We start from the raw sequence: 23,990 nt of genomic DNA on the forward strand, positions 1-23,990 counted from the left end.
TGACTTTGGATTGACCTTCTGTATGCTTTAGGGGTATTGAAACATGTTTGTGTCCACATTAAAATGTTTCTCTAGATACTACTTTCTAAAAATGATCACATTCCCCATTTTATTTATTTTTAAAGAGATAGATTGCTTGTGCTTTTAGAAGATTAAAATATTAATGTATTTAAATATAACAGTGAAAGAGAGGCGAGGCAGAAGGGGTAGCCCTTTAAAAATTTGCACAAATGAGCAATCTTTTATTGAATCCATTGGATAAGCATGTAATATTCCTTGCCAACATTGGCTTTTGATAATTAGTAAAGGAAAACTCAAGCTGTTCACTGAGGTTTTATTGCTCAAAACCTATCCTGTAACTTGAATTTTCCTAGAGCCACAAGCTTTTAAGCACCAGAAGCACAATTTTCCAGTAGCATACTAGATCACCAATGTACTTCCAAAAGCATTAAGTCACTTAAACATCAAAAGGCTGCTACTTTCTTAATGGAACTTTTGAAGGCTTTACCTCTGATCCCACTTGGAGAACGCTGTGCTGGCCACTGAACAAGCTCCATTCCCCTTGTGGTGGTTCTTTTTTAGCTGATCTAAATCTGCAAGGCAGCGGGGGGTGTGTGGAAACTGTTTTTAGGGATAAGAAACTTGACTCTTAGTCCCTGCTGACTTGGGTTTTTTGGTATTGTTGATTGCCAGCTTTCCTAGCTCTGAGTTGTGGAAGATTACTATTATATTTAAACGCTGTTTCCTTAGACAAAAGAGTCTGATCTGGCTGGCTCCAGCAGGGGACAGATTTTTCTGTTCTGCAAAACTTTGTTCAAACAGAGCTCATGGTAGGGGAGAAGCCAGAAGTATAGGAAGGGCACAGTGGGTTGCCATAAGGAAAGAAAAACTGGAAAGTAAGAATAAAGGAAATAAAGCATGTGTTCAGTATGAGTGATATATGAGACACTTGGGTATAGAGGCTGCAAATTATTATGTGGTCCCTGCCATTAAATACAAATACATCCCTGATTTTCCCATCTGCATCACAGCCAAGAGGATCTTAATGAAGGGCGAACTATGCAAACAAATCCCCTGAACCACTTCTGCCTCTGCTTGAAGCAGGCTGCGTTTTGTATTGCCTCTTGTTTCACGTCAGCACGATGGTGCTTTTTGATCTGCTGCTGTTGTTACTTGGGGTCTGGGCATCTGTTAGACCTGCCACCTGCAGCGAAGAGCTTCCGGCTGAGCAATGAAAGGTCATTTGCTGAATCTGGAGTAAAACTGCACCAGGGACAGAAAATAAACCCTGGCTTTTTGTGAAGGAAGAGCTGCTTCCCTGGAGGGACAGAACTGACTGGCAGAGTCGGGTTTGGCTGAAATACTGCTGGGGTTTGTGTACCGAGTGTCTCATTGTGGAGTTTTCAGTTGGGAGAGAGGCTGGAGGGAAGGATGTTGTCACTTCAAGTTCCTCTCCGATCCCTTGCTGCTTTTGTTGGCAGTTAACAGTTACAGGGGGGAAAAAGGCATTTCTGGCTCTGGGCATCTGGGCCCAAGCCTGGCTGTCGTCTCAGTCAAGGGTCTGTCGGCCTCAGCTGCCTTTGAAGATCTTGGCCTTTATAGGAGCTGACAAACAAGAATTAATTGATGACTCACCAGCACAGTAATGTCAGAAATGCTAGTTTTATTTTGCTGTTCCTGCATGTTCTTCAACCTGTAACTATTTTATGTGGTTTTTAGCCTGAAGAGAGGTTATTGTGTCCATGTACAGCACAGAATAATAATTGAGAGTCGGTGCTTTTGGAAGAAAAGAGTCTGCGGCACAGTATGATGCGGCAGGTGGACCCGTTTGCTTTGTGTAAAAGAAGGGAGTGGGGGATTGCCAAAGCCTGGCTGTGAGGAGCTGGTTTCAGTCCACAAGTGGTTGGTGGAGTAAAAAAGAGTTTCTTTAAAGGTTTGCTGTTTGATTTTCACTCTTGTTTTTTCTCCTGAAGCAGCAGAAAGCAGGTGTGTGCTACCTACCTACGTTTGTAGCCTTAAGTTCAGGAAAGCTGTCTGTCCATGTGTATTTTCAGAGGTTTGGGGCTTAAAGTGGCAACTTAATTCTTGGACTGCGAGGGAAGGGGGAAATCCTTAAAACAGCAATGGAACAATAATGTAATATGCCAGTTATGGGGAGGGGGGAAAAAGAACAGAAGGAGAAGAAGGTGCTAGTTTATAGTTTGGCTAACGAGATGAAGAATTAAGAAGATATAACATAAATTTCTTGAGTTGTTTTTGTATTTATTAGTGTGGTTTCTGGCGGGTATCACTCTTTTTATATGATGAGAATTTCTCTTAATTTATTAAGGGATTTATTAGCAGAAGCCGTGTGTTTCCCAGCATTCAGCCAGGACCAGGTATCAAGGAGGCACGTTTCTCTGTGAGCACATAGCAGCACAGAATGAAACGGGCATCGTTCTTGGTGCGAGCACATCGCACGCTGCACGGGTCCCTCCTCATCTGTGGGTACTTTGTTCTGGGCAATCTGTCTCTTGTGACAATAGGTTAAGTATCTAAACTCTCCGGATCGTGTGTGCGTGGGGTTTTGTTTTGTGTGGGGTTTTTCTAGTTTGACTTTTCTGCTTCTTTTAGCCATACTTTCTTGTTGTTCCACAGTAAGGCTTGGATATTAATTATATAGTATTCAGACTCTCTCTACCCTCTTCCTCTCCCACTGTGACGGTAACAGCTGCTTGATCATTTTTGGTAAGAATCTTACCTTTACAAGTGCAACCTTCCAACAACAACAACAACAAAAACCAAACACAAAAAACCCCCCAGAGAAACCCCCCAAACCATAAAAAAAACCCAGTGAGGCTTTGAAGAAATGTCAGTGTCATTTAAATATGTAACACATGCTCAGGCTTTCTCTCTGTACCTGGTATCTAATTTCCCTTCTCTCAATAGCTCTGACTAATGCTGGGATCTTTCTCTGTTTGAGCTCTGCTATTTATGAATAGAACAAGTCTTATCTGGAGGCTTGTGAATGCTTACAAGTGCGAGGCGCGCTCAGATGAACAATGTGCACAAATAGGAAATAGTCGAAGGACAGAGTCCTCGGAATAACAATTGAGCAGCGATGTCCCTGTTGAATATGTGATGAAGCAAACAGCTTTCCTGCTCGTCAGCTCTTTGGTTGCTGGCCCAAGTGAGGGTAAGAGTGTATTTCTGTTACAGGACTTGGCACATGGAATTAAGTTCAGCTAGGCACTTGGAGGTGATCTCCTCCTGAATCATCCTGATGATCTTACCAGGCTGAAGAGGTGCTTTCAGTAGGGTAATCTTTTGAAATGATGCTGAAGGCACCTGCAATAGAAATGATTATTTATTTTCCTTAATAATCAGTGTTGCTGACTGAGTTATTCTTCTGCTGCCCTGCTTTCCTCTGTACAACAGGCTGATTTTTCAGGAGTAATCCTTAGTGCACTCACTTGCAAAATGCTCGTAGGACTGGCTCAGTCTTTGACACGATTATCTCTAATGCTCTTCCTCCTCTTGCTGCAGCCCTCCTGCGTGTGTTCGCTAAACCAGACGTTCACATCACACTTCGTGCCCCGGTATCCCTGAGCTGTAAGGGAGAAAACAAGAATGCTTGTTAACCTATGTAGTGCTCCTCTGAAAAGGGAGTGCTGCCTCGCCATCCTCACCAGAAGGAAAGAACAAAGCTGCTCCTACGTGGTTGCACGACAAAGGCTTCTTTAAGTGCTTTCCAGTCCTTCAGTGGAAAACTCCTGGGAGCACAATGTTGCTCCTTATTTAATTACTGTTACCATGTAGTGTGTTTAGGGCAGCATTTTAAGTGTAACTGGCATAAGGGATTTGGTAAACTCATTACTTGTTCTGCTTGTAACAATTCCTGGGTCTCCCTGGCCCTACCTAGGGAAAACAATCCACTTATAACATCTTGAAAGAAGGGCTAGAGAGAGCCTGCTGAGGCCAGGGCAATTCAAAATACGTGGTGGTAATGTTGATGCTCTCATTTTCTGCTGGGTGTCTGGAACTTCTGTTAGCATCAAAGATTTGATACACTGGTTTCAGTGCAGAATAAGCATAAAAGTGCCCTTAGCTGCGTTTCCAGGAGGCAGCTAACACATACGTTATCTCTGTAACATTTCAGTGATGATAAGGCATCTGTAGCTCTTTCCGTGACACAGTTTAGTAAATCCAGCAGCAGCCCTTTGCCTTTATGAGCTTGCCTGGCTGACTCGCAGAGAATCTGTGGAGCTGCTTTTTGACTTTGTTGCAGAATGTGGTGTGTAATGAGCACTGTAAAACCTGCTCGTTTGTATATTAAGCGTGAACTCTTTCATTTCAGTCTTGTTGGACTCTGCTCAGTTTCAGTCTTCCTTGGTCATCCCTGTGCATCAAGGACGTAGACCAAAACATGTCACTCTTTTGATTCTCTCCTTTCGCATCCCTTGTGCATTGTATAGGTAAATTCTACCTTCTCCCTGGGAGAAGTGTGCTCCTGATGTGCACGGGGCCACAGTGCTGCCAAGGAAATTCAAGCCTGACTGGGAACAACAGTGGCTCAATTTGGACTCGGTCAGGTGAGGGCTGTTCTCATGCATGTGGTGATCACACTGCAGTTAAGATACATATTTCTATGTAGTATTTCTGGTACTGTCATGAACCAGTACAGCTTCCTTATTTAATGTTGACCTTTTCCCTGCCCAATGAGACATCCATCTGCAGCACCCCCTGGAAAGGTTCAGGAGAACAGTATCCTGACACCTGTTGTCAAAAACGGTCCCTTTTCCCCTTGCTGTAAACTGTCTCTTGTGGTGTTTTCCAAATGGCAACCCTAAAGTATGTAAAGATGCATGTGTTTTCTGTGAACACAGCTGCTGCTCTTGACCCATCTGCCAGAAATTCTGCTCTTCAGACACAGCTTGCTTCCTCCCGATGTCTGTCTCCCTGTTCCATTGGAAACAAACATTTTAACACAGCTTTGCTTAATGCAAAAGAACAACTAACACTCCTTTTAAAGGCACATTTCGGAGCATGAATGAATCCAAAGATGGTCTGAATCTATTGTCAAATGGGTGTTTTAGATTGGACAACCGTATAAAGTATTTGTCACTGTGGAAAATCTCTTCTTCCACTGCATAACAATTCCTTAAGCAAGCGTGTCTGGGCAATGCCAAACCTCATTAGTGGAGGGTGAAGCTTCTCAGAGTCTCTGTCTTTTTCCTGTTCAAAAGAAAACTGAGTCCATGCTTCATCTTTAATTGAGTATTGCTCTGGTACAAGGGCTTTCTCAGCAGCACAATCAAAAAAGTGCTTTCTCAGCAGCATAACCAAAAAAACCTCACAGCCCCAATCACAAAACACAAACTCTAAGAGGAAGCTGCTTTTAAAACACCTGCCTCTCACCTCTGCTAAAAGGGACGTGTAACTGGATTACGGAGGGCCTGGATCATGCAGTCAGGAGTCTTTCCACATCATGGTCATCTTGCTGCCAAGGGCGTGCTCACGAGATGTCCTCTAATTCGGTTAGAAGTGCTCTTCCAGGAACCGTATCATTATAGAGTTTGAAATTCTGGAAACAGAGTGGATGCAGTAATACAGGATAGCTAGCACTCTCTTTCTGTCTTTGTGCTAAAAATGTCTCTGGAATGAGCTGTGTCCTGGTCTGGCTGCTGCTCCTGCCAACTGGGGACAGCGGCCTCGGAAGGGCCTCTGCCCTCCTGGTGCCCCAGCTCCCAGCAAGAGGCAGTGGGAAGGGCTCTGCAGAGCCAGACGAAGCCTTCCTCTCGCTCACTGTGCCTCTCTTCAGGACTTGCTTCACCTTGCTGATGGAGCAATTGCATCTTCTTCAGCGGGCCATCAGTAGGGACCTTGTGATCTTTTCATCCTAGAGGTTAGTTTTTTGACATACATGGGTCCTGCTGGACAGACAAAGCAGCTTTGGTCCATAGGCAGTGTTGCCTGTGCCTGCATCTTAATGAAGAGATTATCTGATTGTGGTTGGGCTTTCTGCCTTATGGGGCTGTGCTTTGATGGGAAATAGGGACTGACACAGGAGGAAAATTAGCTGCAGCCTTTGGGCTCTCAGTTATCGCCTCTTAACTGTACTGTTGGGGTTTTTTTGTTTGGTTTTTTTTGCACAAGCTGTGGTCTGGACAGTCTGCTTAGCTACCTCTGCCATTTGGTGAGTGTGTGCTCTTTTAAAGAGGAGCATGTTTGAAACTGGAGAAACAGCTTCCTAAATTCCTCCTGTATAGCAGTTCTTCCTGCAAAGGAGCATCATTGCAGGACAGGTAGTGACTCCAGGGGAGCAGCCTTCGATCCCTTGAAAGAGAGCTTCCTCACTGTGTGCTTTCTGCACTATGATGGTGTATCTGATGCTGCTGGGTCCAGAAGATATCTGGGCTTTTTTATTGTAATCATGTTTGTGCATTCAGACCAATTTTGATGGTTATGAAGGTTCAAAAAAATCCCAGAGATCTTAATAAGCTAATTTGGTAACTGTTTGTGGCTTTTGTTGTTCCTCTTTGTTGTGAGGACAGAAGTGGTTCATGCTGATGAGTGCTGAATGAAAATTATATTATTAGTAATTACTGGTAATTTCTTGTCTGGAAGCTTCAGGTTTGTGGGAGCACTTAAATCCATTTGCTTCTGTATTCCCTCTGGCTTTGCTGTAATGTCTCTCGGCACTGTGTACCTCAAGGCACTTCAGCAGTTCCCTTTTCTCCATGGCAACTTCTTCCAGCGGTTCCTGTATCTCAGAGAGGCAATTCTCTTTCTGCCTTAACATGTATTTTCTGTCCGGTCAGTGTGCATCACCGTACTGTACAGGCTTCCCCGAAGCAAAGGGAGCAGTGCCAGTCCCGGGTCATTAAGGATGTTAGTGCACGGCAATGTCTCGGGGATGAGGGGGAAGGCAGAGGACCAGCGTGTGCTTCACGTTTTCTCCTCCCCCGAAGATAAATTGTAATTTTCTTTTTATTTTAAATGTGGTGTGGTAATGCAGTGGTTTTTGTCAGCTGGCAAAAGCTAAGGATTAGTCACAGAGGCTTGTTTTGTTTTCTTCTAGAGAAGCTGGCAGAAAGGTAAAAAGAAAAAAGCGTACCATTAAACAAAAATCCCGAGGAAAAAACAACCGTAAATCCCCAACTTTTCAAAGAGAATTACAGTATGGCAGTATTTGCTCTTCATGGGAATATCACCTGGATACAGTGTCTCAAATCCCTCTTCTCTATTTAAATTAGGGATATTGCTGATTTTTGAGTTGTGTGTGGAAATGCAATGCAATGGAGGTAATCTTACCTGGCATAGGTAAGGAGATGGAAATAAATGGAAGTACTGCTTGCTTGTTCAGTTTGAGAGTTATTTTTTTCCACTGTACCAAATACTGAGGTTTTTTTCCTTCAAAGATCGTCATTAGAATAGAAACATTTTAATTATCATCTCAGACTGAGATCAATAGAGGTGGACTCCTTAAAAACATGTATCTTCTGTTTTGATTTGATTCCTGGCATTCTAGTTACTTCTGCTTCTATCCATGTCTTTGTATCTCCTTTCCTTTCACCTTCCTGAGTCTGATTGGAAGTAGCTCAGACCAGAAAAGCTGAATGAAGGAAATATTTGCCATAGGTGAGATAAGCAGTGTTTGTAGAGGAGGGTGGCCGGTGCCTTGCACAGGACCCGCAGCCTCGGTGTTCGCTTGCTGCCCCACGCGGTGTTGTCCTCGCTTGGGAATGCAGCCTGAAGGTGGGCGGCCGCAGGGTTGTGTTTTCAGCCAGCTCTGGCAAAGGCTGGTGGTTTGAAATTTGCCTGGGAATAAATAGTAAGTACGCCCTGGGATATACTTGGTGAGGCAGTTCCTGCAGATGTTCCAAGCTTTTTGTGAAATGAGCAAGCAGAAAAAGCAGTGGGGCTTGCTCCTCTTTTATTTTTGTAGTGTTGTGGTGGTTTTTTTTAAGCTGTAGTAAGTTTGTCTAAATTTTTGACCTGTTTGCTTTTGTTTAATGTGGAATCCTAATGACCAGATAGTCTTAATAAATGTTGGATTCCATACTGGTTGGAGATGAAGTGATGGGGGCTCTGGGGTGTAAGCCTATTGCTCTTTAGTCCAGGTAATAAGGTGGTAGCAACTTCAATTCTGTGTGTCAGCATCTTTAATAACTTTTTGTTCAGGAAGGTAAGTAAAGCTGAAGAGCAAACAGCTTGTTCCCTAAGCAGTGGGCTCATGGTCCAGGTTGAGTTTATATTTGTAGCTTTGTTTTGAATTTTGTTTTTATTGGCTAAAGCAATGCTTACGCTCTTCTCGTGCTCTGTGAACTCAGCTGCTGTGCCCTTCAGTGCCTCTCTACTTGGAGAGGGAGGAATGCATGTTATTTTGTGCGGTGGAAGTGCCTGTCTGTTTTCAGAGGCTCAAACTCTGTGAGATACGTAAAACCTTTAAATACCAAAGTATTGTCAGAGTGACGCTAAACTTTCTTCTTGTCCAGATAAGTAATGGGAAGTTTGCTCAGATTTATAAAATAATAATTTCTTACTTGTTACTTCATGTAAACACTGATGGTTTGTGTTTGGTTTTTTTTTTTTTTTTTTAAATGAATTGATTCTCCCCTGCCCCCCCCGCCCCGCTTTTGCAAGAGATATTTAACAGCACATGGAAAATGTGACTGACCCTTAAAGGTCAGATTCTAGTCTACCATTCTGCTTTTATTATCCTGCTTGTCAGAGAACACAACATATTTGCTCTCGCTCTTGTCCAGATTTGCTTTTTTGTGTATATCTATTTTTTTTCCATGTGTGAATTTTAAATAGGATTTCTATAAAACATGGTGGCAGTAAAGCTGTTCCCAGAATGTAATTTACTGCATTTTGTAGCTTCTGCTCATCCTTTTTTTGGTTTCTTGCTAACGATGATTGGAGTATGGCATTTTTATGCAGCTGAAAGGAAAGGTTATGCTGTTACGCAGATTTATTTTTTTTTTTTAAGGACTCTCTTACAATAATAAACATATACAGGCAGCAGTTACCAGAACTCATTATTAAGTAGCTGTAAAACCTCTGAGATAAACCATTTAATGTATTGACATGTTACTGTCTTTAGCTCTGCTTTTGATTAAGTGGTAGGTAGAGTATATATTTAGAAACTAATTCCAGAAAGAATCTATCTGTCAGACTAAAGTATTTTTCAAGACCCAAAAAGCAATCATGGTTTTTTTTTTTCCTAAGCAGAAAGTCATCTGCTGTGTATGAAAGATGCTAGTGGTAAAGCTTTGGCTTACCAAAGGGAAAAACAGGGGCAATCAGCTCATAATATCACAACCATAATAGGAGAGCAAGATGCACACATTGCATTCTTGCTCGTGAAGCTCCCCATTTGACGACTGGCATGATTCGTAGACTTGTATAAGCTGAGCAGAGGGAACAGCAAAGATTCAGTGGCGTGAGCTGCTCAGTGTAACTTGCACATGATTTGAGTGCCTGGAGCAAGCGATGTTAATTTGAGGTGGGCTGTTTAGGCAGAACAGCTTCTCCGTAAGCACTGCAGGCAGCTTCGTGTTGTGCCACGGTAAGCAAGTTTGCTTTTTATTGCGTGAAGATGGTGTTTGTCGTGGGAATCTCTGTACAGTCCCGATGACAGTCACACTAAAATTTGTTGCTCTTTAAGCTAATGAGCCTGAACCAAACATCTCTGACCTTTTGAAAAGTGTTTATGTCCAGATTTGCTTCCAAACCTCCTGGAGCTTGGCTTGGCTTTTATTTCTGGCTTTTGTAGGAAGGTACTGTAGTGTGTAGTCAATTGAGTTTAGCACCAGGCAAGCTGTGGATGTTATTCCTCTATCTGGAAGGGGGTTGGAGATGCATCAGGCATCTCACTGAATGATTCAGTTTGTAACAAACAACCTCCTTCCGTGCATGTTTGCGTCTCTCCCAGTAGAACCGGCTTGCTTCTGCCAAGCACTGGAATATGACTAGTTTTCCAGAACAAGAGCAGAGCATCTCAAATTATTTAAAACCCATCGCTTAAGTTCTTGATTGTTTTCTTTCTTTTTCTCTTTCCTTTTCTTTGATGTCACACAAAAGTACTTCTCTGGAGTAGGCGAGTATGTAATGGAACATTTAAACTCTTTATTTGCTGGGAGTGGCTTATTAGCTTACAGCTGAATATGTGTGCTGTTGGGAGTAACGTGGTGGTTTGTTGGGTGTTCTTTCTCTGCGGGGAGGTTTGTTTGACCAAAAGAATCAATTCCTTCTCTTACACATTCCAGTATTTATTTGCTTAATTGATCCTGCTAATGAGGAAAATATATGTTCTGGAATGCTTTACCCAATCTAAGAAAAAGTTAAGGAAGTTTCTTTGTGTTTAGTGACATTAACAACAAGAACACCCCTGTAAGTAACAGGGAAGAAAGTTGCTTATAATGCCCAACAAGTTTGTCCTCCGAAATATCGCTGTTGGGAAAGCATGGTTATTCCCATCAGGCAGCCTGAGGGACCGAAAAAAGTTTCGTTGGCGTCAGCTTGGTGTTAACTGTGTTACCTCTGAATGCCTGAGCTGCTGGAGAACTGGGGAGGATCTTGCACATGTATATTTTTCCCACCAGAATTACTTATTTCACCATGGGTGTTTTGTCTTGCCAGCTTTTTGAGGCTTTTCTCTTTCCCACTGTGGTTTCTATGGAAATGTCATGGGTTTGGGTGGTGTGTAGTAACCCTCATGACTGCAGCACAGTCACTCTCTGTATTGTTTAGCTTGTGCTAATTTTGTGCCTGAATTGTGCTGCAGGAGGGGGGCAGAGGGTGTGTGACATAACTAGGGGTGCCAGTTACAGAAATGGCAATCCAGGAGATGCCTCCTCTGTCCCCTGGAGTTGAGAAGATTAAGCCAACAAGCTGCAGAAGCTGACATTGCCAGGCAGGCTTGAGGCTGGACCTTATGGTCACCAGTCCCCCGGTGTGTGATGCATGTTAGGAGCGATCCCAGGGATGGGACTGTTGTTTTGGGGAGTGGAATAGGAGACGCGCTTCTGTGGCTGACCCCGAGAATGACACTTCTGTCGAGTGAAAGGTTTGTCTCTACCACCTTTTTCGGAAGAATTGGTATATGCTAAAACATCTAAGGGAACTGGGAGTGTTCCTAGCTCTGTGCACAAAGCTACATGCATTTTAAAATAAAAACTGCTGACATTTCTTTTAACTGTCCTTGGTGTGAATCAAAGCACTGTTTTCCAGTATTTCTCAACGCTGAGGACACCAGGCTGGGCAGCGGAGATATTTCAGCTCTGCATACAGGATTAGTGGTGTCTTAAGGGAAAAAACGAGGCACCTTGTGCTCCAGCAAACTAGCAACTTGCCATTGACAAAAAAAAAGCATGTGATATTGTCTAGTTAATGGTTTTGTGTTGAACAAGGCTTCTAATCTGGAAATGCTGTCAATCACCTTCACAGTTGAAGAGCTTTAAGTGGGTTGTGTTTGCTGTTACCATAACTTTGTGCGTGCTCATCTGCCATGCCAGCTTAGAGAGCTTCTTCCAAAGCACTGTTCAGTACAGATGGCAGATCCTGTAGGTGTCTTTGGGTGTAAGAACCGAATTCTAAAGGTATAAATGCATTTAGTTAACTAATCCCCTTCCACTTTGAGTAGGACTTTAAGTCACAATTTAAGCATAGGTCCTAGGGCACCTCAAACCATAAACAAGCAGCTGAGGTGGGATTTCAGAGATGGCTGCCTTTTGGTGCAAATACCATGCTTTGCAGTTCACTCTGTTCTTTTGGGTGGGGCCTTTAAAACCTCCATATGCTCCTTAGCTTTCTTCTTGGATGTTCCCATTGCCCTTGGTCTGGCAGCATTTCTGAAGTAAGAGGTGCTGGGCCACTTGGGGTGAAAGGTGCTAGAGGAGCACAGAAAACCATTTACTTTGTCCTTGTAATCTCCTCTTGTGCTGCACCCAGTGCATATTGGCTTGGGTGAAGAGAGTGGAAGAACTTCTCCCAGGAGGCTTTCTGTAGCCATTCACAAGAATGCTCTTTGAGAACATCACCAGAGGTGTGGATAAAACTAGAGGTATTAATGCATGCTTTTACCACATCATCTTAGCAAACCATTTTCTCCAATACATGGGACAAGCTAACCCAGAGCTTCCAGAGAGACTAAAGGAATTTGTCCCTGAATCCCAGAGGAGCTCAGTGCTGGGAAGCGTTTGGGAGGCTGATACTGTTGTTTTGAAAATCTTGGAGGTGATTGCCAGGGAGACAATATGAGAAAATTACTTCCTTCTCCTTCAGATATGGTCAATTTATAACTGTTTGGCTAATCTGATTATCTTATCTTGCCTTGGATGATAGATGGGATAGATAGCTGTGCTCTGTTTATTTGGGTTCTTTTGTGCTAAAGGAGCATGACCTTATTTTGAAAGTGTAAAAACTTTTACAGGAAAAAATACTGTAGCTTTCTCTACTTTCCCCTGTGACAGGCTTTGAAAATTTGGTCATTATTCTGTAACACAATGTAGTTACAATCCTGTCTGTCAGCATGAAACTGGAAAGTATTTTCAGCTCAAAATAAACTCCACAAGGAGAATAGTTTCCATGTTATCCCCTATTCAGAGGAAAGCTACTGGTCTTTAGTCCAAAATAAGGATTCCAGCCAACTTTGGTGCTTTTAAGAAGCAGTAGTGGTTGTCCTAAATTTGACCACTAGCTTAACAAGTCCGCTTTTCTGCATTGCTCTTTGCATTGACCAAGTCAATGGAGGAAGTTTCACATTGGCTTCTCAGTGTTGCTGGTGCTTTCAGTTGCTTTGAGAGTGGTTTCAGTTGTATAAAACGTAAGATGGAAAACTTTCCAAAATGTTTGTATTGAGCCATCGGTTGGCAAGTAATTTTCAAAGCTTTCCAGTGTCCTTTTTTCCTCTTTAGCTCTGCTGGGGAAAAAAATGCATTAACCTGTGCTTGAGAAGGCAATGATTTACTTGATTTTGATACAGTTAGACCTATTTATTTTGTAAGTGGGAGATGATTCTAATGTATTTAGCAGTAAATCATCCTTGAAGCCAGCCCTCTGAACAGTGCTTGCTCCTGTTCTTTCTCCTGTTGGGGCTATTGGGATCTTGTTGCTGAATTTGTAGAAGAGAGTTGCCAGTCTCCCTAGATTTTTCTCTTCTAATTTCAGTGATCAACAGGGATCGACTGCATCACTCATTTCTGATCCATTTTTAGAAGTAGCAATTCTGGTTAGTTTGGAACTTGGAAGTTTTCTCTCCCATTAGCTAATTATGACTATTATGCTCTATTGTCATTCAGGGTATTTTTGAAAATTAAGGGTACATAACAATGAAACTCATCAACGAGGCTCCCTGAGCCTATTGTGAGTCACCCTTGCTGATTTTAGTGACAAAAATAAGTTTTCTTTTACAACTGTTGGCTCCTGCAAGCCCCGCAGTTACTCATTGCAGGAGCAGGAACTGGTTTGTGTTCTGGCTCATGGCTTGGGAAGAGTCACTGTCACCAGCATGTGGTCAGGGAGGCATCTCACCCACATGTGGCTCCTGTCCAGCCGGTCAGCCAGCTTCTAGCCTCCCCACCTCTAGCCTAGGGCTAACTTGTTAAGCTTTTTACTAGCTTTTGAATGGTTTTGTTCTTTATCAATTTTATTAAAGCTGCTGAAGCTGAATAGTGCTGTTCTGAGGAAGGAGGGGTAGCTGCTGCTTGACAAGAGCTTGTATTTTAGCAGAAGCACAGAGAGGATAAGATCCTGGATTTACATAATTGTTTATGCCATTTTTAATTTTTTTTGTGGTTTCTGTCCTCTGGTCTTTTGTCTGTATAATTGCACTAAAAGGTAGTGGTGAATGAGTGGAAGACTTCCAGCAGAACAGACAGGCCATGGTATGCAGCACTCATCTTCAGGGAAAAAGCAACTAGGAGACTGGTTAATGAGGTTACTTTGTTAACCTCACACCTTCCCAAGAAGCACAATTTCAGATTACCTTTTTCTGCTTCTCCCTGCTTTGTTTTTGCAAGGAATTGCCTCCAACAGAAGTCAAGAGACATTGGCCAGCTTCTCTGATGTGAGCTGCCACCTCAGAGGACCTGTGAGTCTGGGTGAGCTGACGGGCTGCCCTCAGATCCAAAGGTCTTCAGTTCCTAAATAACGGTGCTCTGATTTGCTTTCCTTCTAGCTTCCTTGCTGTTCCTCAGGTAGCATTCCTATTCTTGGTAGGAAATAGAGCTTTTGTATCGCATGTTATACTGAGACATAAGCCTGCCTCTAGCAGGTTGGGGTTTGGAGAGGCTTTCCTGTATGGGCAGGTGCGATATAACTAACGGCTGGTGAGAGTTATGGGCATCCTTTGAAGCACTCAGACACCACACCAGATGAGATGGACCGTGGAGCTGATGCACAATGGCAGTTTGACTTTTTTTCCTAATCTCTCTCCAGGATTTCTTCATTCCATCATGGCTTGGTGCCCTGCTTGCACCTGGGAGTGTTATGAATGTGTTTGTTGGGGGCAATTGACTTCCAGAATTTGGAACATCATAGTACTGTGCTGAAGAGAGGTGGAGAGGGATAAATATATTAGTAAATCACACAGACGAAGCCATAAGGCATCAGTCTGGAATGAGCTTGGTTTGTATCTTAATTGCATGACAAAACTAAACACATAAATTGTGCATCTGAGCAACTGACAATCTTTTAGAAGTAGTGTATGTAATAAAATAATTTTTAAAAAAAATTGTTAGCAGGGTGTCACTAAAAGTATAGATTGTTAGTGTTGCCATTGCTTATGCTTTGCTTTTCTTTCTTGTAATTATCATGACTGGTATTTTTAGGGTAGCTTTGCAGCTTGTCTATTTTCTGCCAAATTGGCTAAAAATGTTGGTCTCACGTGACATGATAAATATTCTCTTGGAAACCGATGCTGTATATATCCTGAACTTCTCCTTCTGCTGATGTCTGGATTTATTCCTTAAAATTGCAACAGCAGGAGCTGGAGGAAAGGTGTCCCTTCTTATTAAAGCCTGTGCATATGGCTGTTACAGTCGTAAGAGTAGCTTGAATAGTCTTTGCAGATAAAGCTGATAGACTGGAATGTTTTTGTTTGCTTTAGCTTTTGGGTGGTATTAGCCTTAGTTGTAACCTCTTTCAGTTTCTGTTATGTTTTATATGGACTTCCTAGAGCTCTGATCCTGCAGTGAAATCCATGCAGATAGAGTCCTTCTGCACTGAGGTCTGAGGTCACGATAATGAGGCCAGACACCGAGCACGGGGCTGCTGCCATGCTGCTCTCATGTGACACCTCTCTGCTCGGTGGTGCTCTATCCTTCCTCCTGGAGTCAGAGGGCTTTTCTGGTTTTATTTATTTACTTATTTTAGGGTTGCCTTCACAGGAGCTTTTCTCTGCTAATGTGTCTCCTGCCTGTGTTCATAAGACATCTAGGTATACGTTTCTTCAGAGGTGTTGAGGACTGCATGTTGTTGGTGCCCTACCCCAGGACTTGTCCCTGCTGTCCTGCCTGAGCTCCGACCTGCAGGAGCTATCTCACGGTCAGCCAGCCCTGCTCCGAGGTCTGTGGAGCCTCAGCACGGGTTGAATGTATTCACCCAGAACAATGCATTTCCTTGTGCGTTACATATGTGAAGACCATGCTTAATGTGAAAACTCAACGGGGTAGTGGGAATCTGCTGGTGAAAGTGGAAATTGCTGTATGTCCTCTTTTCAATGACAGCCTCCAGTTCCAGGCAGGCTGTGAGGTGCTCCTGGGTAATCCCTGGGTGGAAAAGCATCATTTGTGTGCTCTTTCAGACAAGGTACAGCTCATGGACAAGCCTTTGCCTTGTGTGTTTGGGCAGCATTGTGTAGGCAGACCTGGGGGTTTTCTGCCTGGCTCTTGTGTATGTGCTATTGCAGCTGATGTTGCTGGGAATGCTACATCAAAATACCATCTAGGACTTGTGAAAGACTAATGTACTATTTGTGTTATTGATTTCTGCTGTCATTCTGGATTTTAGCTTACTGATACAAGCAAAATAAAAGCAAACCTGTAGAAAAGCAGAAACTTTTAGGCTAATGAAGCTGTATTGTGTCTGACAAATGGGTAGCTAATCTCCTGGAAAAGGGGGAGGGTTGACTTTTTAATGAGAAATTATTAGATGTTGAATAGCTGTTAAATTGCTGTATTAATAAAATGGACAATCCTCTCTAGCTTGTCTTAAAGTATTTTATTAATTGAGAACCCCCTTTAATCCATTCTTCTAAAAATTAATTAACACTTTGAAAAACACTTCTTTGACTGTAGCAGCCTGATTCAGATTAAATTGGGGTTATGTCATGACTGCTTCCTTCACGTACTTTAGCTGCAATTCATGGACTCTGTTGATAATACTAACTTCATATATAAGACTTTAAGGCTTCTAAGAACAAGTCTAATGGGCTAACTTCTTTGTTGTAGCATTTTGAATTGGCAGCAAATAGAAAAATAGAAATGAGATGAGAAAACAGGGTCTGATGCCTGGAGTGAGATCTTGGATATTTATTTTCAGTTCAGCTACTGAGTTCTGATTTGACTGTGAGCCAGCATTTGCAGTGAAGTTTGAACCAAACTATCCAAACTTAGCTGTCCCTCAGACAGTTACATTACCTGTAGAATGCAGGTAACTTTTATTGCTCAGAGTAATTATCCTTTTCTTCATGCCATGTTGTGACCAAAATTGAAATGTTCATGCTCTTTGGCTCCTCTACCTGCAAGGCGCTGTTACAGTTTCTGGATATGCCAAAACCTCCAGCTTTTGGTGGTTTTGACTTTCCACTTGCTAGTTCCAGAGGCTTTTAGATGCTGTCACGCTTGCAGCAGATGTGGAGGGTGAGCAGCATCTCCTCTCATGGGCAGGTAGGTCTGGTGCTGTCTGTTAGGGGCCAGCATACATGTGTGCTCTTGATGTTCCCGTCTAAGAAAGTCCAGATCCTGAATCAGGTCACTGTTTACAAAGCAGATTTATGTCAGATATAAATACAGCTGTAATGCCCTTTAACGAAGGGCATGTGTGGCTCTTGCAAAGGCTGTGCAGCACTCCTGCTCTCTGATAGCTGGCAGACAAAGCTGGAACAGCAAAGATGGAGAAATTCTCAAGGTGTAAAACAATGGGCCAGACCAGAGTGAAAACTGTAAAGCCAGGACAGGAAACTGCACCACTCGGTCAGAGCCGTCCCTGAGATCTGAACTGATAGGATTTGACACTTTCTGTTCTGTGCTTTGCTTCCTCAGCTGTTGTCAGGCTGGAACAAGGCTTATGTCCTATGGCGCATCTAATGAAAAGGAAAATTTTGCGCCATAACCCTTTGTGGACTTGTTTTTTAACACTTATAAAGGACACTTCAAAAAAGGACACTCTGGATACAATATGGACATTTGGGAATGAGGAACAGAGGAGAAGAGTTTATTTGAATGGGCCTTGGAGGTCAGGAAACAGATTTTGTTCCTTTTGTTTTGCTTCTCATGAAATTGTTTTCTTTTGTCCCGTATGTGCAGAATGACACCTTGTTGTAGGACATCCTGATTACTTGTGAAGCTTAATTTGTAGTTGGAGAAGACAGTTGAAATCCCATTTAATTTGAGGAATAAAACCACATCGAATTCTACCCAAGTCCTCAAGGAACATGAGAAATCTGCCCTTGGGAAAACTCTCTGCTTGCCCTGTTGGGCTGAAACCACAATATGTGGTCTATAGCTGTTGAATGCTTTGTTACATCCAGAAATTCTCCATAGGAAAGAGAGTTGTTTCCTGGAGAGGAGTCTGAGTGAAGCCAGATCTTGGCGTTCTGAAACCAGTGGCAGGGGGGAGAGGCTATGGGAGGGGTTCAACAACAAAATAAAAGGCCAAAGAAATTGCTTCAGAGTTTTCTCTTGTGGATTTGACAGCTGAAAAGTTAGTTTTGTGATTCCCAAGATACTAATGCTACTGTTGGGTTCAGAGCACAACTTTATTACATCTGATAACGTTATCCACAGCAAGGATTATTTGCACAGGCTTTTGGGGATACTGCCTTAAGTGAGGGTTTGAGCATCTTTTGATCTTTACTAGTTTCTTTTCTTGTCTTGAAGAAGCAGTCAGGAGCTCTGTAGCCCTTGTAGAAGAGGGAGGGGTGAGTGTTTGGTTGTGGCTGTGCTTATCCCAAGTGTCATGAAGCTACACATGGTGGTAGGCTGCCTGGGTGGCTCTGCTAGTCTGCGTTCAAATTACTGCATCAAGCAAATCTGGATCTACCCAGACTTAAACCAGAAAAGTTCTTGAAGCTTCTAGGTGCTTTCCTGCAGGAGCAGAGCATGCTATGGGAGATGGGATGGGATGTGTGCAGAGAACCTCTGGGTTCTTGGAGTAATTAATTAACTGTGATATAATTTCCAGCAATTATTTTATTTTCTGCAGAAATTACTGGTAGCTTCAAAGGCAGTTGTTAAGAAGAAAAAAACCCAAACCTTTTGCATTTTATTCTTGCAGAATTAGGCTAGTTATCAGGGAAGCTTAGTTTACTTGAGCTACACCACTCCCTCCTCTATTTAAAGAAAAATTATTTTGTTGCAAAAGTTGGACCCAGGAACTCCTGAACCTGCTCTGTCGCTAATTCTCTCTTGGATGTTGGACCTCAATTTCCCCGCAAATGAGGGATAATGATAGTTGCCCTAGGTCCTGAGGCCAGGGCAGAGCTTTAATGCATTTATCAAGTGCTTTGAGATGGCTGCAAGAACAGCTGGGCACCAGCCAGGCACTACTGCTGTTGTAGATCTGGAGCAGCCACTCTGCTGTGCATGTGCTTACTCAGGTTGGGTGACTCAGTCAAATAGTGTTGTTTCCTCTTTTCTTGCCAGTAGCTGCATTTGTCTCCTTAGGCACTGCTCCTGTCCTTGGCTTGCGGCGAATTCATCATTTATTATTATTTTTTTTGGAGCTTGCCCTTATGGGACTCGTGGGTTTCCGACGGAGGGTGTCCAGCCTGGCTGGAGGTGCTCATGTTCCTTTCACGATGCCATTTTCTTTCCCCGTTATATGACATCTTGTTTCACAACCAGTCTGCAAAATGATGGCAATGGTAATTGAATTGCATGTCAAGAAAACCAAACAAATGCAAGACTATACAGCTGGCCCTGAGTTTAATCTAGAGAAGGGTTCATAAGTATTGTGTAGAAACACGCTGTACCTTGTGTTCAGAAAAGCTTGTACAGGAGTTAAATATACAAAGGTGCAGCTGGTTTCCCTCCTGGGAGTGACAGTGTCACTCTCTGCGGTGTAATCAGCCTCCTCTAGTCCAATTCTGTCTCAGCACCTGGGTGTTTTATTATGATTGACTTTACTGCAGGTGTCCTCTGCCTTGAGGTTCATGAAGGTTTCTCTGCGTTGTGGGAAATACGAAGATGGATGGCTGTGGCAGGAGCTGTTGGGAAGGTGGTTGGTACATTGAGAGAAGGAATTGAAGAGGTGATTAAAAAAAGAAAAAAAAAATAGCAAGAAGGTGAAACCAAATGTGTGTGTGTGGTTTTTTGTTTGAGTGTTTTCTTTTTTTAAAATAGTACTTTAAATGCTTTGCAGGTATCTGTTGTGGGTGCTTTTTAAATTTCATTTCTCGTGTTTGTTTGCATTGAAGGTACAGACAGAATTTGACTTTTATTTTACCTTTTAATACCATATGGCAGGGCATCCTGTGTTTTGTGTCTTTTGTCTTTCTAGCCTGTGTCTAACTGCAAAATATATGTTCAATTTGCCTCCTACATCGTGTCTATATAATAGACTGTCCACTTCTATTTCTTTGCCATGAAAACTTGGTTATTTAGGGGGAAAAAGAAAGGCACCAATAAATAGTGTGTTTTTTTCAAGTTTCTAGCTAAACTAGTACATCAAGATCTTATGGGAGTTTTGGGGGTTACCATGGGCATTCTGATGTCTCAGGCAGATTCCATTTTAACTCCACTCTGTAATCATAAGGTTTTGACTTTCTTAAAGAGAGAATTGTCTCTGCATAGTAGCTGCTTTATCTTTGCTTATGCTCTTGGAAAGCGAGCATGGTCTGATGGATTAATCCATGTGACTTTCTCCTTCCCGAGTTCTGGATTCAGTTTCCAGCTTTGGCTATATTTTAAGTGATCATAGTTCATTCCTTGGAGGTTTTTTTGGGGGGTGTGTGTGGGAAGGTGTTGGATTCTCCCAGGGAAGGCGGGAGTTGGGGATGTGGAATAACACTTGGCAGTATCCCTGGGGTTTCTCATTGCCTGAACTGGCCATGACATCCTGGTTTGGAAGAAGCATGTGAGATACACCCCCAGCTGCAAAGGGACTCTTTAACCTGGTGCGGAGAAGTAAAAATTGGAGCTTCGATCCTTCATCTTGCTTCAGGGCTTCTCATCTCACCAAGCACAGGGGTCACAGTAGCTTCCAGGATGATGGTGCTGGTCTGGGGCTTGTCACCCCTGGGGATGACTGGGCAATAGCATAGGAAAACGTTGGCAGCCAGCAATGCTTCAGCAATGAGTCACCACGTTGTTAGAGGGAGAGTTGCCACCAGGAATTGCCTTTGTCATTATACAAACTCTGTGGGAAATGTGCCAGGATGTAGATCCCTCCTGGATGCGTAATGGAAAAATAACTCTTCTAGCGTTGGGGCAAGGCTGCTTGGACCAGTCTTGGGTCTGAATAGCTAGATGAAGCAATAGTGTGTAGTTCTTGGGAAAAGCTGCCCTCTTTCAGAGCTTTAAAACCGCTTCAGCCTCAGTTGTCTGGCACATGTGTATTCTCCAGTGGGAAGGCAGAGGCAGATGTTAGCCTCCTCTGGGTAGGGCTTTCTCCTACTTCCAGAAGGCTCCTGATTTAATCCTCACGTTCCTGAACGGTGTCTCCTCTTCCAGCAGCACATGGCAATGTTTCTGTCCTTGGTCAGAACTGCCATGACTCCGTTTGGTCCCTAACACCAGCAACTCAATGGTGTATCTTCTTCCTTGAATCCATTTCATCAGGTCCTGGAAAAACCTGCAAAGATCACGAGTTTTGTGGAGGTGAAGCTGTGGCCCTGGTGCAGCAGCTGGATCTGGGGCAAAGTGAAGGGCCTGGTCCCATCAGCAGTGCCAGCCCCACGGTGGCTCCCCATGGAGGAACCTGGAGTTACCTGTCCCGTGGCCCTTGAGCTGGGGACTCTTGAAGTGATTTAAAACAGAAACCTTCCCCTTCTTTAGACTTCTTAACAAGTTGAAGGGTAAGCAACAGAAATTACCCAGTGATTTGTTACCCAGACCAAAGAAGAAACTCCACCGGTCTGGCATGTAGTTCAATTTGGCCTCCTCTGCCTCAGCTCACAATCTGCTTAGCTGAAAACAGCCTGGAAACCTATAAATTATGTAGGTGTTGTTAGAGGCTGGGGGTTCCATGTTGTGGTTAACATTAAGGATGATTTGCAAAAGCAGTAAGATCTGATGGTTTAAAAATGCTACATCACTCTGTATGTGGGATGTGGAATGGTAGAGGGGAAGAAATAACACCAGCCCAAAATGTGCTGAATAATGAACTGAAAATGGTTATTGATTATCTGTGCACTTTCATTATCCTGCTGCAATCTGAGAACAGCTAGCGATTCTTTTTTTCTTTATTAAAAAAACCCCAAAACTTTCAAAGGCACTTATGAAATATTTAGTGTAATTATTTCCAAGATCAAAACTCCAAAGAAATTACGCAGCCACAGAAACCTTGTTAATCTGTTGATGCTATGGATGAAAGACACAAAAGAAACGTAAAACATTTACTGCTTTTGTGCAAAATGGCCTCTTCCTTTCAATCTCAATTGCAACATTATTTATCAGCCTTCACTGCTGTGTTTGTCTTGCTTCCCATGCAAGAATTTTAGGTGTCATTACAAGTTTCTGATGGAGTAGGACTTACTTTATCCCTATTTTGCCTTTAGGCAAGGCAAGTCTCAGCCTAATGAAAGCAGTGTGAAGTATTACGGTGCTATAACACTGACTTTGCAGTCATACAGTGTTTCCCTCCATGAAATAGTCTTTTTAAACCAGCTATGAATGTTCATTCCCTTTTCTGCATGATATTTGCATAAGTGAGGTAGTAAAATGTTATTTCCATCTAGGCTGTAACTACTGAAAAAGTGGAGTAGCTGTTGATGTCTCCTTTCAGTAGGGAGTTAGAGGAAGCAGTCCAGAGTCTGTCCAATGTTGACTCAAATCCCAAAATAGCATTTGTGCGTCTCAGAAACAGGTTTAGTGGATCTGCAAGTATTTGGAGATAAAAATTCAAAATAACCTTGAGAAATAGTCTAAAATGGGCTATAATTTGGAAGAGATGAGTGCAAAGGCCCACAAAAAAGCCGTAAAACGGGGAATGACTGGTGTCGTTGCCATTTGGTGGGAGGTGATATAAGGCTGCAGTGGGTTTTGGACTGAGTGGCTGTGAACTGCCTTATGCTTTTGGCAAATATCATGCAAAAGTATATGAACAAGAGTCATAGGAAGGACATGAAGTTACCCTTCTCGTTCTTTAGGACTGCTGTGGCTCACACCAGTCATAGACGTGTGGATCGGTGGGAGAAGGGGTGAAGAAGAAAAACAAGGGCAAGAGGCATCACATGTGTCTTTGAACATGGAAAACAGGAATTGTGGAAGAAAATAGTTAATGAACCATTTGCTGCCTCTCCTGAGATTAGCACAAGAAGACAGGGACTTGAACTGTGGTGTGGATAATTGAGGTTAGACAGCAAAAGCCTTTTATGTCTGTGAACAATCTGGAGACTCGGAGATTCCTTTTTTCTGCAGCTTGAAGTGGTTTTCTTCATTCCTAAATTTTTCTTTTAAAAAAGATAAATAGCCCTGTGTCTGAGCAGTTTTTAGTTGTAAGGCCATTTATCTTCAAAGCAAGTCTAAGCATGGTAGGTCAGGGCTGGGTTTGTGCTCAGCTGGGTGCCTGAGGACGCTGTGGGTGAGCTGGTCACCAGTGGTTTGCAGAGCTCTTGCACCTCAGCCTTCCTGCTCTCAAAATTTCTCACCCTCAGTTTCTTATTTTCATCCTTAGTGACTGGTAAAATTAAAGAGTGGGAGCTTTCATGACTTCCTGCTTTTGTCATTGTAATAAAAATGAAAAAATGGGGGGTGTTGGGTAGTTTTAATGTCACTTCCAGTGCAGCAACTAATGGAGGGAGAGAGAAGAGGGGTGGTGTGGATGCTGTCTTCAGTTAGATAGGTGAGGTCATCACTGGACTCTGGTTCACCCTTGGTCTTTCTGGGTCTTTCTCCCATGCCTTGCTGCTGCCAGCATTTTTGTTGTTGGCTTTTTACTGCTGAGTACAAGTGAAGCCTTGACCAACCAGTGGGGACTTCACCAAGCACACTTCTGCTTGCTCTCCTCCTGAATTCCATCAGGAAGAGAGATTGTAGCATTCAGAGATGTGAAGTGTAAATGCAATAGCTTCCCAGGGAGGCTACCTTGGAAATTAGATGTGTTTGGTTTGGGTTTTTTGGTTTTGTGTTTGTTGGGGTTTTTTTTTAAACTTGGCCAGCACCCCCATCTGCCTGCCACTGCTGCCCGTGGAGTGTGCAGGCTTCTGCGTGGCAGTGGCCTTTAGCTAATGGAAGTGCCACAAATGAAAAGATAAATACTGTCCATTGCTGTATGCCTGTAGCATTGCATAGATTTTTTCTTTCCAGTAGTTTACTCAGCTGCCAGCAATTTTCAGCCTGCTTTCAGCCAACATGCTGCACTTACCACATTGTCAATGCTGCTTTTATTTTTGTTTCCCTGTGTGTGTATATATAAGTATGTCTATATATATATATGTGCTTATATATAAAATATATATTACACATTTATATGTATTTATATGCGCGTGTGTAATGTCTGCCTATTTTCAGTATGTAGTGCTGAGAGACTTGGACTAAGAGCAACCTGTCAAAAGCAGGGTCTGCCCAGTTCCTGTAGCTCAGCTGAGCAGAGGTGCCTGGCTCTGGGGTGAGGCCACAGGA

General features: G+C 42.9%; 1 protein-coding gene across 12 annotated transcripts in view; it reads left to right on the plus strand.

Annotated features, from left to right (window-relative positions):
- Nucleotides 1–23,990, plus strand: part of PITPNM2 (phosphatidylinositol transfer protein membrane associated 2) — a 142,001-nt gene that overhangs the window by 38,758 nt on the left and 79,253 nt on the right. The window contains exon 1 of one of the 12 annotated variants that reach the window (XM_074887159.1): nucleotides 4,505–4,571. The exons of 9 other annotated variants lie outside the window; for them this stretch is intronic. The gene's annotated coding sequence lies outside the window, so the exon portion shown is untranslated. Of the gene's footprint in view, nucleotides 1–4,504; nucleotides 4,572–19,367; nucleotides 19,459–21,171; nucleotides 21,224–23,990 lie in introns of those variants that run through there. 2 more of the 12 variants (XM_074887161.1, XM_074887160.1) reach the window with 2 other exon arrangements.

The sequence above is a fragment of the Strix uralensis genome, chromosome 17 (assembly GCF_047716275.1).
Source record: "Strix uralensis isolate ZFMK-TIS-50842 chromosome 17, bStrUra1, whole genome shotgun sequence".
NCBI lineage: Eukaryota > Metazoa > Chordata > Aves > Strigiformes > Strigidae > Strix > Strix uralensis.